Genomic DNA, 13,900 nt, shown 5'->3' on the forward strand with positions numbered 1-13,900 from the left:
ACCAAATATGGTTAGACCGGTTAAGGAGTGGTGAGGGGACCATGTGTCATCAATGAGAATGGACAAAGTCTAGAGGAAGGGAGCGACTTTAAGAGAATTTATATGAATATGAAGATGCCAATTCCTCAATCTTAATAATAAGCTTCAATACCTAATAGTGATTGAAAGCATACACATTAAACATTAGTGTAGAAGGTGCTGCGCTTTCTACAAGTGTAAACATGGCACAAGTGTGTGAGTTAGAGAACAGATATGATATGTTGTAGTGTTGGTCTCCTTTTATATTTGAGGCTGCTGCAAATATTAGCAAAGCTAATTTTTTTATATGAAATTTAGATGTGTATAATGTTGGGTTATGGATGTTAGAGGAATTATATTCTGTTGTAACGGCGGTGAATTAATGGAGAAAAATTGGACGGTCGAATTTTTTTACGGAGAGAGAGGAACACAAATCGAACCGTTCGATTTGTGTGGGGCAAAAATATTTTAGGTATAGAAATCGGACCTACCGATTTTATGCATGTAAATTTTTTTATGTTGATAGAACTCAAATCGGACGGCCTGATTTAAGTTCTGCAAAATAAAATTGAAATGGTAAAAAGGCTGTTGGATCGTCCGATTTCAATATTTATATATACCCAAACTTAACTAAATTCTCCACTTCTTTTTCTCCTCCTCTCAATCTTCTGAAACTCCTCTCCACTCCTTTTGTTCTTTCTCTCCATTGTTTCAAAAAAAAAAAAAAATTGAAGTTTAGAGTGTTCAACATGAGTATATTATTATGAATGATAGAGTTATGTTAAAATTATATTATCATGGACAGATTTTATTACAAACATCTGAATGAGTGAAATTCGTATGTGAAAATCCATTAGATATTATTATTCTATTCACATTGTCATTTGAAGAACTAAAATGTGTTATTTATGAGAAGATGGATTCTCAAATATCTAGGAGAGTGTCGTGTATTTTGTATAAATATCCTATATCTGTGTTTGGTGATTCGTTCAATTTCAAACCAAATACGTAACTGATGAAGCAAGCATGCAAGAAATGTCTTCAGTATATATTGAAATTCGGTCTTAAGTATCGTTCATCGAGTTGTAAATTGAATTTGAACAATCTGAAACGGACTGAGATATTGAATTGGAAGATTATAATAGTGACAGCGAAGAAGAGTTTGAAAATAACTATAGAGGCAGATGTGGCTGATGTGGCAAATGCACTAGCAAACCAGTATCCATTTGAGGAGTCGATTTTTATGCGGTCGTTGGATTTGAAAGCCATGCATGCACCGAAATTTTCTCAATATATAAATGCAGATATGTAATAATTATAATTTATGATTTAATAAAATTTGAACTTTGAGACAAATATTTAATAGTTATTTAAATAGGTAAAATATAGCATATAATTACTTGTTTAATATTTATTTATTAAGTATTTATGTATGTTGAGGAATTTATTATTTTGTATTTTTGTATGGTTATTAATTTATTAAAAAGCATTTGAGATGACTTAATTTTACTAAGTTATTAAATAGTATTTGATGACTTAATTTATTAATTTATTAATTTTTGAATGATTTAAACTTGATTTACGGATCATAAATAGATTTTACTATTAAAACACATTTAATAATTATGCATCAAAATATAAATTTTGTGGTGTGATTGTAGCAAAGTTTTCTGTTGTGACAGATGTTGAATTCGCCGGGAATGGAATTTAGTTATAGAGAGACAGTGATTAAGGCGATGAAAGATTATACCATTCAAAAATGTTTAGATTATCGGATGTATGAGTCAGAACTAACAACATTCTATGCTAAATGTACCCAATACGGCGCAGGTTGTAATTGGCTGATCAGGGTTAGCAAAATGTGGAAGAAGTACTGCTGAGACATAAGGAGGTACAATGGTAGTCACAATTGTACTAGGGTCACTATTTTTCAAGATCATTCGAAGCTAGATTCCAACACAATTGCAGAAGCAATAAAGCCGTTGGTAGAGTTGACCCATCTATAAAGGTGAAATCAGTGATTGCAGAAGTACAGTCGAAGTTTAACTACACCATAAATTATTGCAAAGCATGGTTAGCAAAGCAGAAGACAGTGGAGTCAATTTTTAGAGGTTGGGAAGCTTTTTACGAAGCTTTGTCCATATAGTTTGAGGCCATGTGTCACAAGGAGCCATCAGCAGTTGTTCATTTTGACACAATGCATGCGTACCAAAGAGATGACTTAGTTCCTAATATCTGTGTACTACATCGAGTCTTCTAGAGTTATTACCCTTTATTAAAGCATTCAGATACATTAAAACTATATTTTCTAACGTCTAAAATCTATTTATTTTATAATAATAATAATTCTTATTCATTATTTTCTATTTATATAACCAGAATAATTTTAAAAAGTATTAAACACCTCAATATTATTATTATTATTATTATTATTATTATTATTATTATTATTATTATTATTATTATTATTATTATTATATATATATATATATCACTATATTTTAATTAAATCAAAATATTTGATAATAAAAATTTATATAATTAAGATGATCAAGATAATTAGCAATGTGAAGTTTTGGACGATTAACTTCTTTTATTTTTCGTCTTCTTGACATTGTTAAAATTTTGATTGTGGCAATTTTTTCTTCTTCTGCTGAATTTGTGCAGCAACAATGGAAGAATAGAAGAGAAAGGTGGGATTGGGAGTGGTATGGAGAGTGAGCGAGGCACGAGTGAGAGTGAAAGGGATGGTTGGGGGAGTGTGTGTGTGTGTGTTACAGAGATACAAGGAGGGAGGATCAACAATCTGGGGTCAGGGAGCGCTGCATGGAGGACGCGTGGCTGACAATACACAAATTGGACGGTCCGATTTGTGTACCTACCAATTTGTGGAATCAAACTGTCCGATTACGCTCCCTTTAATCGGACCGTCCGATTTGTTCCACGCAGCCGTCACAACCTCGTGATTCTCCCTGCACTCCAATAACCATGCTATACATAACTCCCATCCCAATATCAAAATTAAAAAAGTGATATCACGTGACATAAAAATGTTAGCTTCTGTAATTACATTAACAGTAACTCTCTCAAAAAAAAAATTACTGTGAGAATGATTGGCGGTGAGAGCGGGCTCGAGGGATTGAGGGAGAAACATGGTGAGAAAGCCAGTAATACTGGCAGAAAAAATAAGGGGGAGAACAAAGGAGGGTTTACATCAGGAGAAAAGGAGGATCATGACAAGGGAGGCTTCTAGTCCTGTAAAGGTGTCCTTTAGAGATAAGGTAGTGGGTGCTAAAACTGCTAAGACTTTTGCTTTAGCGGAATCTCTTTCAGAAGATAAGATAGCAGTAGTTTCTGGCAAATAAGGTGATATCTTTCCACCAAGCGTCACTTTTACCAAGGAAGCTAAGATGTGCTTGGCAAAACCCTATAGAGAGTCTATAGTGATTAAAGTGTTGGGTAAACACTATAGTTACACCGTTTTGTCTTATAAGCTCCGTGCGGTATGACAGAGAGGTTTTGATTTGCTAGATGTTGGTTTTGATTATTTTTTTGTGAAATTCAATTTAGCTGAGGATCGAGAAAAGGTCACTTTAGGTGGCCCGTGGATGATCGAAGGACATTATGTGACCGTAAAGTCTTGGGATCAATATTTTAGATTAAGTGAGAAATACTTTGGTTTAACATTAGTGTAGCTCCGAATCTTATGCTTATTTATATGGTGTTACCAGGAAGAGTCGTTGCTTTGTATTGCGGCGGCAGTAGGTATTCCGATCAAGGTTGATTTGGCAACCAAGTTAGTAGAAGAGGGCGCTATGCTCGTGCATATGTCCAAATCGACTTAGGATTGCCAGTGACTAAAACAATCATTGTTGAGGATGAACATGAAGTTGAATATGGAGCCTCCATCTTATTTGTAACTATTGTTCTAGGTTTGGGCATTATGCCAAAACTTGCAAGAATGGTGGTAATTTGAAAATAGGAGAAGGGGTTAAGGTAACGGTGGAGGATGTGGAAGTTTAACCATCGGAGATTTCAAATTCAAAAAAGCCAGTGAATGTTAAAATGGAAATATTTGAATTTGGCAAAAATAATGGAGAAAGTAGCGTAACAGCTGCTATGCCAAATTTGGTGGGAAGTGGTACGTACAACATGCACATAGTGATAATATGGAGGGTTGGACCCAAGTCTTGAGAAAAAAAATATAAAGTGGGCCAAAATCCATCTTTATATCATCAGCAGGCTTGTATGAAGCACTTGTGCATACCAACCAAGCATATGCATGCAAAGAGTAGGTCCACTTAACATGGAGCTCCTTCTAATGGATCCAAAGTAAAGATGAACCGAAGCATTAATCTTGGGAAACCAATTTTGGTTCCAGCTACTGGATCCCGCTACAATGATAAAAATGCAAAGCAAGGGAAGGCTTCAAACTACTCTATTTGTAAGCACCCCAGACTAAATTCATTGTGAAACTAACCAGTGGAAAAAAAATGGAGCATCGATAAAGGAAAATGGAGTGCCGATAATGGGTATGGACCACAGGACGAAGGTAGCATCGACGACACATATTGGAGAGTCACCAAAAGCATCTTCTTCGAAGGCAGAGACATAATATTAATAGCATAATATACTTGCTTTTATTTATTCCATTTAATTATTTTTTTATGGATAGTTTCAATATAATTGCTTTGAATATGAGCGGTGCTTTTAATAAGATGGCCCGTGTTCATTATAAAATTTTGATGAAAATATATAAACCTGCCTTTTTCTTGCCGTTTGAAACTCATACTGCGTTAAATAATTTAAAGTCCTTTTGTAAGAAGCTTGGTTTTTACAGTGTTGGTATTAAAAAATGGTGGGACACAGGGGTGGTATTTGATTTTTGTCGGCTATTTCTAATTCTTGTTGTGTTCTTATTGAGTAAACAGATCAATGTGTTACAGTGGCAGTAAGTGTGGATAATCTGCTTTGGTATTGTACTACTGTTTATGGAAGTCCACAGTTTGAAAAGAGAATTCGACTCTGGGAGTATCTACGTTCTCTTAATTTATGTCGTGAAGGTTTTTGGTTGACTTTAGGTGATTTCAATGAGATTGTATCATCAGATGAAAGTACAGGTAATTTATTTTCCTCTCAGTGAGATGATCTTCTAATGTCTACTCTGGATAATTGTAAACTCTTTAATATTAAAAGGTTAAATTACACAATTAGTCCCTACAGTTTCAGTGAAATTGCAAATTGGTCCCTACAGTTTAAAAGTTTGTAATTGGGTCCCTGAAGTAAATTAAAATTTGTAATTGGGTCCCCACTAACGTTTAGCGTGAATAGAGACGTTAAATGTTGTTATTTTACCAGAATGCCCTTATCTCTCATAATGTTCTTAAGAGTCAGAGTGAAAGAGAAGATGACGATCTCTCACAGCGTTCCTCCAGTATCTGTATCCCTTTGTTAGGGGTGAAGGGTTTCTTCGAGCTGTGATGGACTCAACCCAGTTGTCCGAAGGAAGATCAACATCTAGGAGTATGAACAAGAGAAGACATCGATGCTTCTGTGGGGAAGAGATGGTGGTGCTCTCGTCGTCGTCTATGAACAGCCCAGGTAGGAGATTTGTTGCTTGTTGTAAATTACCAAAGTGTAATTTTTTTGAGTGGATTGATAGAGAGGAAGAGGTGATGGGAAAGGGGAGAAGGACTCACTGCTTTTGTGGAGATCTGCTGACATTCCGAACCTCCAGTACTGTGATGAACCCAAATAGAAGATTTATATCGTGTCCCACTAGAAGATGCAAGTTTTTTGAATGGATTGATGAAGAAGACATGGCTGGGGCTCAATCTCAATGCACCCAACACAGATCTCAAACGGAGGGATGCTCAAAGCATGGTGGAGATTTTGTAAGGTTGGATGAATCTATGAATGCTGCACTACTAAAGGCACAAGAAAGAAAGATAGATAGATTAAATATAGAGATAGGACGCATGGAAGCAAGTCTAGGAAGATTGCGTTCTGATTTTACATTGCTCCAACAACAAATTGGCAGAGTGGAGAGTGACATGAAGAAGCAGAAACAATTGCAGAAGATGATATTGAGTTGTGTGTTGGTTGTAATATTTGCAGTGTATTGGTTTAACTAAGTTTGATGAGATAGGAGAAAAAGTGTATCTGCAGTGCATTTGAATAGTGTTTAGTGCTGAATGTAATTATCTATTTTTTATCAATGACAAGTGAATCTGAAAAATTATTTGCATTCATTTGGTCCCATAGCAGAAAGCTCTAGTAGACATAATATAGAGTAAAGTAGTTAATATTCATATTAATTAATAGTCAATGTGGTCCCTCCAAAATAGCTAGCCACATGCCCAATATAACAAAAGCAACAAAACAAAACAAAAGTGGTTCATAATCCACTGACAGTACATGGACATAGGATACAATAAAGTTCACAGCCACAACCAAAAAACTAATACCACCAAATCCTAATTACTTAAAAAAATTAATCTGCTGTGAGGTCTACTGTTTCAGTTGGTCCAGATTTTGCCTTCCTCACACCTATCTTAAGTCTTCCACTGCGCCTCACACCAAATTTTTTTGTCTTAGGCAGTGGTGGAGCTGTGGACCTTGTTGGAGCTGGTGCAGGTTGTGGTGGATCTGCTGGAAGAGGCACTGGTGGAGCTGTGGAATTTCTTGGGTCTGGTGGAGGTAGTGGTGGAGCTGGTGCAGTCACTAGTGGAGCTGGTGCAGTCACTGGTGGAGGCAGTGGTGGATCTAGTGCAGTCACTGATGGAGGCAGTGGTGGATCTAGTGCAGTCACTGGTGGAGGCAGTGGTGGAGCCGGTGCAGTCACTGGTGGAGCAGAAGGAGTAGCAGATCTAGATTTTCCAGGCCTGGATCCTCCTCTGCCACGTCCCCTTCCCCTTCCTCTTTGGCTAACACTAGCAGATCTAGTGGTGGAAGTTGCAGCAGTAGTAGGAGCAGGGGCACTACCATGAGGAGCAGGGGCACTACCCTGAGAAGCAACAGTTTCAGATCCAGGGTTGTTTCCTGAAGACAAGAACACACATGCTTAGTGATAGAGTACAAAACTACCAACTATGAGGAAGCCAAAATATAAAGGCAGATACCTGTTATGTCTGGATTGGGACAATGTCTCCTATTGTGTCCATATTGGCCACAGTTGCTGCAGGTAACTGATGTTCCACTCCTTCTTAGTTTTGTTTGTGATATATCCTCATCGTGCTCTCTAATTCTTACTCTCCTAGGTCTTCCAGGCTTGATTCTGAAAATTGGAGGTCTAATTGTCTCAAGTTCGACCTTTGGCCACATATTTTCACCATTAATTGGATTGAGTGTTGTCCCATAGCATGCCATATATGCTGATGGTGTGTAATAGTTACTGCAGTAGTCCTCAGGGTTGTCTCCTTTCATGAATATTGCAGAACAAGCATGCATACAAGGCATGCCAGCCAGCCCCCAGAACCTACAACTACATGAACCAGCCAGTAAATCTACAACAAACCTCTCTTGAATCATCCTATTTTTATGTGAAACCTCATACTTTAAATCCCCAGCCCACCTAGGTTGCCATTCCATGGACCTTCTACATATGATGTCTAACCTCTTTCTAGGCTTAGGCAGTATTTTTCCCATGAACTTAGCTCCCTTTTTCTTCTTCTCAGCAAACCTCCCCATCCAATAACATCTAATCCATTCAAACATGGTTAAAATGGGCTTGTCGCGAGCTTCCAGAATTCGTCCATTAAAAGCCTCAGATATGTTGTTCATTAGCATATCACTCTTGGCATATGGAGTGAAGTGAGATTTAGTCCATACCTTAGGATCCAGGGCTGCCAACTTGTCATAACACTATTTACCTCTCTCTTTCAAACGATCCATCTTTCTATTCCACTCCTCCACATAAGTTGCTTTAGCAGTAGAAAGTATCAAGTCCCTTAAAACTGTTCCCCCACCAAAAGCCTTCTTACAGTTGGCATAGAGATGTCGAAGGCAAAACCGATGCTCCACTCCCGGAAGCAATTCATGGAATACTTGAAGCAACCCCTGCCAAGTGATCAATGGTCAGCTAAAGTCAGATTGAAATTCACAGAAAATTATAAAACTGAGTTCATAAAAAACTACAATTAATATCTTGCCTTTTGCTGGTCTGACATAAAGACCCATTTCTTATTTGTCAACTCTCCAATGTCCTGAAGTAGCAAGTCCAAGAACCAGGCCCATGAATCTTTCGTCTCTGCCTCTACTGCTGCAACTGCTAGGGAAAAATAGTTATCATTAGGATCTCTACCCACAGCAACCAACAATTGTTGTCCATGATCACCCTTCAGATGGCAACCATCAAGTCCAATAATAGGCCTACAAGCAGCCAGGAATCCTTTCTTCACAGCATCGAGACACATGTACATTCGTACAAACCTTGGTAGGATTGTTGGATAGGGTCTATCCAACTTCAGCTTCAATGTCGATCCTGGGTTTGCTCTTAAGACCTCTGCACAATAGTCTCTGATCCTCCCATATTGCTGCACTGCCTTCCCATGCACCACTTCCCTTGCCTTTCTTCTTGCCCAGTAAGCTTTCCACACAGATATATTTGCCATGTATTTTTTTTGAATAGTTTGAATTACAGTCCCCAGCTTCATATCTTCTCCTCTACTTATGTTATTAGTAATTTTTTTAGCAATCCAATTGCTGGACGCAAGACGGCCACTGTAGTTCCTCCCACAAGTGTGCTTACTCTTCAATGTCTTCAGCCTAACACATCCAGATTTTCCTACTTTACTTGCAAATGCCATCCATGGACACTCTCCGCCTAAACCCTTGCATTTGACTCTGCATCTAACCTGATCGTTCTTGACATATCTAATGTCCCTCCCATTCAACAATGCATGTTCCTTAATAGCCTCCTTAAACTCAGCAATAGATTTAAACTCAGTCCCCAGCCGAAACTCATAATCAACACTCATGTCAGCTTCATTATATCTAGGATACCTCTTTTTTCTTACGGGCTCATCAGAATCTCCATCATAGCTGTCCAATGACTCTGTATCATAACCCGAAGAAATATCACCAACATCAATTTCTGCTCCATCTTCAGTAACACCTCCTGTGTTATTTTCAACACCAACTCCCACATCAACATTATTATCATCTGTTCCTAATGAGCCACTGTTACCTCCGAAGGCATTTGGATGCTGACCTTGTTGGTTTTCTTCTTCAACATTAAAGCCAAAATGATCCTCATGATCACCATCGTCAGCACTGTCATCAAATCTGTTATCTTCACTTGAAGACTCTGACTGACTTACCACTTCTACTTCAACTAAATCATTAGCACTGTACTCACCATCAGAGGGTATATAGTCCTCATCATTTGAGGTTATCTCAACCCCATTTCCTTGTCTACATCCACTAACCGCATACACATGGCAGTGTTTAATCTCTTGTTCCACTACATACTTACCCATTCTCATTGCATCTCCATCAGACTTCAACTCCCTAAGACCATCCTTCAATGCAACTCCAGGTTCGTTCCACCAGATTTTAGCATTGCCTGTGTATCCAACTTCTTTCAGCGCTGCAACAATTTCTTTTAACGACCACTCATCTAACTCAAACTGCAACCCTTCCACTACCATCCCACCAAGGTATTCTTTCCTTCCGTTCCTGCTAACCATCTGACCACCATGGTAGAGATCGAGAGTAAACACAGAATCTCCCATCACTACCAAAAAAAATAAAAAAATAGATTCATTAGAGAAACCCTAACTACATTAGATACTCTAACATCCACTGAAAAAAAAAAGAACCAAATCAAACCATAACATATAACTCACACCTGTGAAGGGACTGAGGGTTATGAACCCTTACCTGATTTAGTGTTGCTCTCTTGCACACTTCACTCTTCAGCTGCCAACAATGTCAACCATAAAGCAACTCCACACAGTCCGAACCACACTCGACGATCAATTCCAACGATGGAAGGGAAGCATGAGCAGAGACAAATTTTTTTGGAGATGAAGCGTAACGATAATGAAGGGTCTCAGTGGGGTTTTTGGTCATTACAAAACTTTGGAACTAAGAAATAACAAGTTTTTTCTCAGTCAAGCTTTTACATGTGTAACTCACATGCTCAACGGCGAATATGCTGTCGAATATTCCGTTAACTCAAACGGAATTTGAACGGTAGGGACCCAATTACAAATTTCAATTTACTTCAGGGACCCAATTACAAACTTTTAAACTGTAGGGACCAATTTGCAATTTCACTGAAAGTGTAGGGACTAACTGTGTAATTTAACCATATTAAAACTACTGGTAGAAGATTTACTTGGTACAGAAGATTTCAGAATGAAAGGGATTTGGCGAAGAGATTGGATAGGGGAGTTGCCAATAAGGCTTGGCTATCTATGTTTCCTGAGAGTTATTCTGAGATCTTGAGCAGACTGCACTCAGACCATTGTCCTGTTATAGTTTGCTTTAATAGAGGGTCTAAAGTGAAGGGTTCTCGTCCCTTTAGGTTTCAGGCTACATGGACAAACCTATCCTCTTTACAAGCAAGTTGTCAACAAAGCTTGGAATCAGGAAGTTGGTGAGGTCACTGAGAGATTGAATCTAGTGCAACAGGTTTCTTTGGATTTCAATTCTAAAGTCTTTGGTAATATTTTTGTAAGGAAGAGGAAGTTGGAAGGATAGATTAATCATATTCAAAGATAATTGGAGGTTATTGATATTATGTCTTTGAAATTCAAAGAAGCTGAATTAAGAGAAGATTATAACAGATTGTTGTTACAAGAGGAGCTCTTTTGGTATCAGAAGTCTAGAGAGTAGTAGGTTAAGCATGGGGATATAAACACAAAAATTTTTCATTAGACTTTGGTATATAGAAGTCACAACAAAATTCTTAGTCTTTATGTTAGGGATGGTTCTTAGTCTACTGATTCTCCAGCATGAGGCTCTCACATTTTATAAAGACCTCTTTTGGCACAATTGAGGAGGTTGAGGTTGATTGTCTTGGAGACGTCCCTATGCCCTCTCTGAGTGCTAAGGCTAGGGCTATGCTTACTGTGCTGGTCTCATTTGCAGAGGTAAAGTCAGAAGTCTTCAGTATGAGTCCTTTTAAGGCTCCTGGTCCGAATGATTTTCAAGTTTTTTTTTCTAAGAGTATTAGGAGATAGTGGGCAGTGAGATTTGGAATATTATTAGGAGGGCTTTTTCGGGTAATCTTTTGAACCCTAGTATCATGGAAACTCTTACTGTTCTTATTCCTAAAGTGGAGGTTCCAACTTCCATGAAGAATTTTAGGCCTATTAGCTTGTGTAATGTTATTTATAAAATTATCACCAAAGTTTTGATTAATCGACTACAATCTTTTTTGACAGATATTGTTAGCCCACTTCAAGGTAGTTTCATTCTAGGTTAACGTGCTCCTAAGAATATCATTGTGGCACAAGAAGTCATTCGCTTCATGAAGCATATAAAATCCAAGAAAGGTACTCTTGCTTTGAAAATTGATCTTAAAAAAACTTATGACAGGATGCATTGGAAGTTTCTAGAAAGTACTCTTATTGCTTTTGATTTTTCTATGAGCACTGTTAGTTTGATTATGTCTTGTGTTCATGCTTCTTCTCTCTCTATACAGTGGAATAGTAATAGATTAGAGAGTTTTGCCCCCTAAAAAGAGATTGAGATAGAGTGATCCAATGTCTCTCTATTTATTTGTGCTTTACATGGAGAGACTTACTTGCTATATTTCTCATAAGGTGAAGGAGGGTGTGTGGAAGGCGATCTCTGTTTCTAGGGGTGGCCTGAAATTCTCTCAGTTGATGTTTGCAGATGATTTGTTCCTTTTTTGTCAGGCTTCTAAGACTCAGGTTCAAATGGTGATGCATTCTCTAAACATTTTTTGTAAGGTCTCAAGAATGAAAATCAACCTTGAGAAGTCCAAAGCCTTATGCTCCAAGAATATGTTTGTCCGTAGAAGAGATGTCTTTACTGTAGGTTTCTTCCATCCGATTCATTCTGGACTTAGGTAGATATTTGAGTGTGAATTTCAATCCTTTCGTGTTAGCAGGGTCTCTTTTCATTCAGTGATTGAGAATGTTAGAGGCAAATTAGCTAATTGAAAAGGTAGACTTCTCAACAAAGCTGGCAAACTTTGCTTAATCAATTCAATCGTGGCATCCATCCCAATTTATCATATGCAGGTATCTTTCTTCCCAAACTGGATTTGTGAGAAATTATCCTCTATGATGTGATAGTTTTTCTGGAAGGGTAAAGTGGATGATGGAAGTCTTTCTTTAGTTAACTGAAAAAAAGTGGTCAACCCTAAGAAATTTGGTGGCCTAGGTGTTAGAGATCCTTCTTGTGCTAATATATTCTTACTTGGAAAGCTTGTTTGGCAATTGTTTAACTATAAAGACAAACCCTAGGTTGCTCTTATGAGGGCAAAGTACTTGAGGAGTGATGGACCTTTAGACGTGTCTCTCCCAAGTAATGCCTCTCATGTTTGGAAAAGTATTTCTAAGGCTTTTGGAGTCTTCAAGGATAGTTTTTCTTGGTGTATCGACCTTTTTGATCAATCCTTTTGTTTGATAAGTGGTTTCTTAAGGGTCTAATTACTAAGGATCTTCCCTTTATGCATATTTCTGATTTGACAATTAAAGATATTTGGCGGGGTGGCCAATGGAACTTTTAAGATATTTCCTCTTATTCTAAAGGAGGTCAGATGGCGTTTAGACGGGTGTAATCCTGACTTACAAGTTGGGGAGATACCTGGTTGGATTTGGCACCCAATAACCTCTAGACTTTATTCAACTAGTAGTGAATACAGTTGGTTAGCAAAGAGAAAGTTTGTTTGGGATGAACATGATAATTGATTGTAGGTCTGGCGGTTTCCCATTCCAGAAAACTTCAAGTTATTGATTTGGCTTAGTCTTCATAAAGCTCTCCCTACAATGGAGTTTAGATTTAAGCGTGGTTTAACTCAGTCCAATACTTGTCATCGATGTCAACTTAGTCCTAAAACTGTTCTTCATTGTCTATGGGATTGCCCAAGTTCCGAAGAGATTTAGGCTATGCTTGGATTATATTCTAATCACTTGGAATTACGACACTGGCTGTACAGAGGTCTTAGTCATGTGGATGCTTTTATTTTCCACTCGACTATCTGGTAGATTTGGAGAAGCAGGAATAATGACTTATTTAGGCCAAATGCTCCCTAGAGTACTAGTAGAGTCGTTAATTAATTCGTAACTCTGCAAGGGACTTGCATACCGTCTTCTCAATGCATCAAGCTTTGTCCCCTCCCTCCCTCTACTTGCATTGGACTCCTCCTTCTACCGAGTCCATTAAATTGAGTTGTGAAGCTAGCCTGTTTAGTTCTAATGATTTAGCCAATTTTAGGTAACTTCTCCATGATTCTAATGGTTGTTGGTTAAAGGGTTGTACTAAAAATTTTGAAGCTTGTAATGTCCTTTTCGCTGAACTGTATGCAATTTGGAGGGGCTTACTTTTAGTTTGGAAAGGTGGGTTTCGAGAGGTGCTATGCGAAATTGATTGTTTGGATACTCTTTCATTAATAAATAGACAAAAGACCCAATAATGATATTCCAGAGTAAAATTTGGCAAAACATATTTAGGATATCATAAATTAGAACTAGAAAATCACTATTATCTTAATTTAAAGAGATGCAAATAATACAACAGATTGTATGGCCAAAGCAGGTATTTTCGACGCAAAGTCTTATTTAATGTGATTTCAATCTTGGAGAGATCTCCAATATTTGCTTAACTTAGATATAATATCAGCCATTTAATTTAGCTTATTTTCCTTGTTTTGTTTAGTCATAAAAAAAAAAAAGATTACATT

This window comes from Arachis ipaensis, chromosome B07, assembly GCF_000816755.2.
Source record: "Arachis ipaensis cultivar K30076 chromosome B07, Araip1.1, whole genome shotgun sequence".
Classification (NCBI taxonomy): Eukaryota; Viridiplantae; Streptophyta; class Magnoliopsida; order Fabales; family Fabaceae; genus Arachis; species Arachis ipaensis.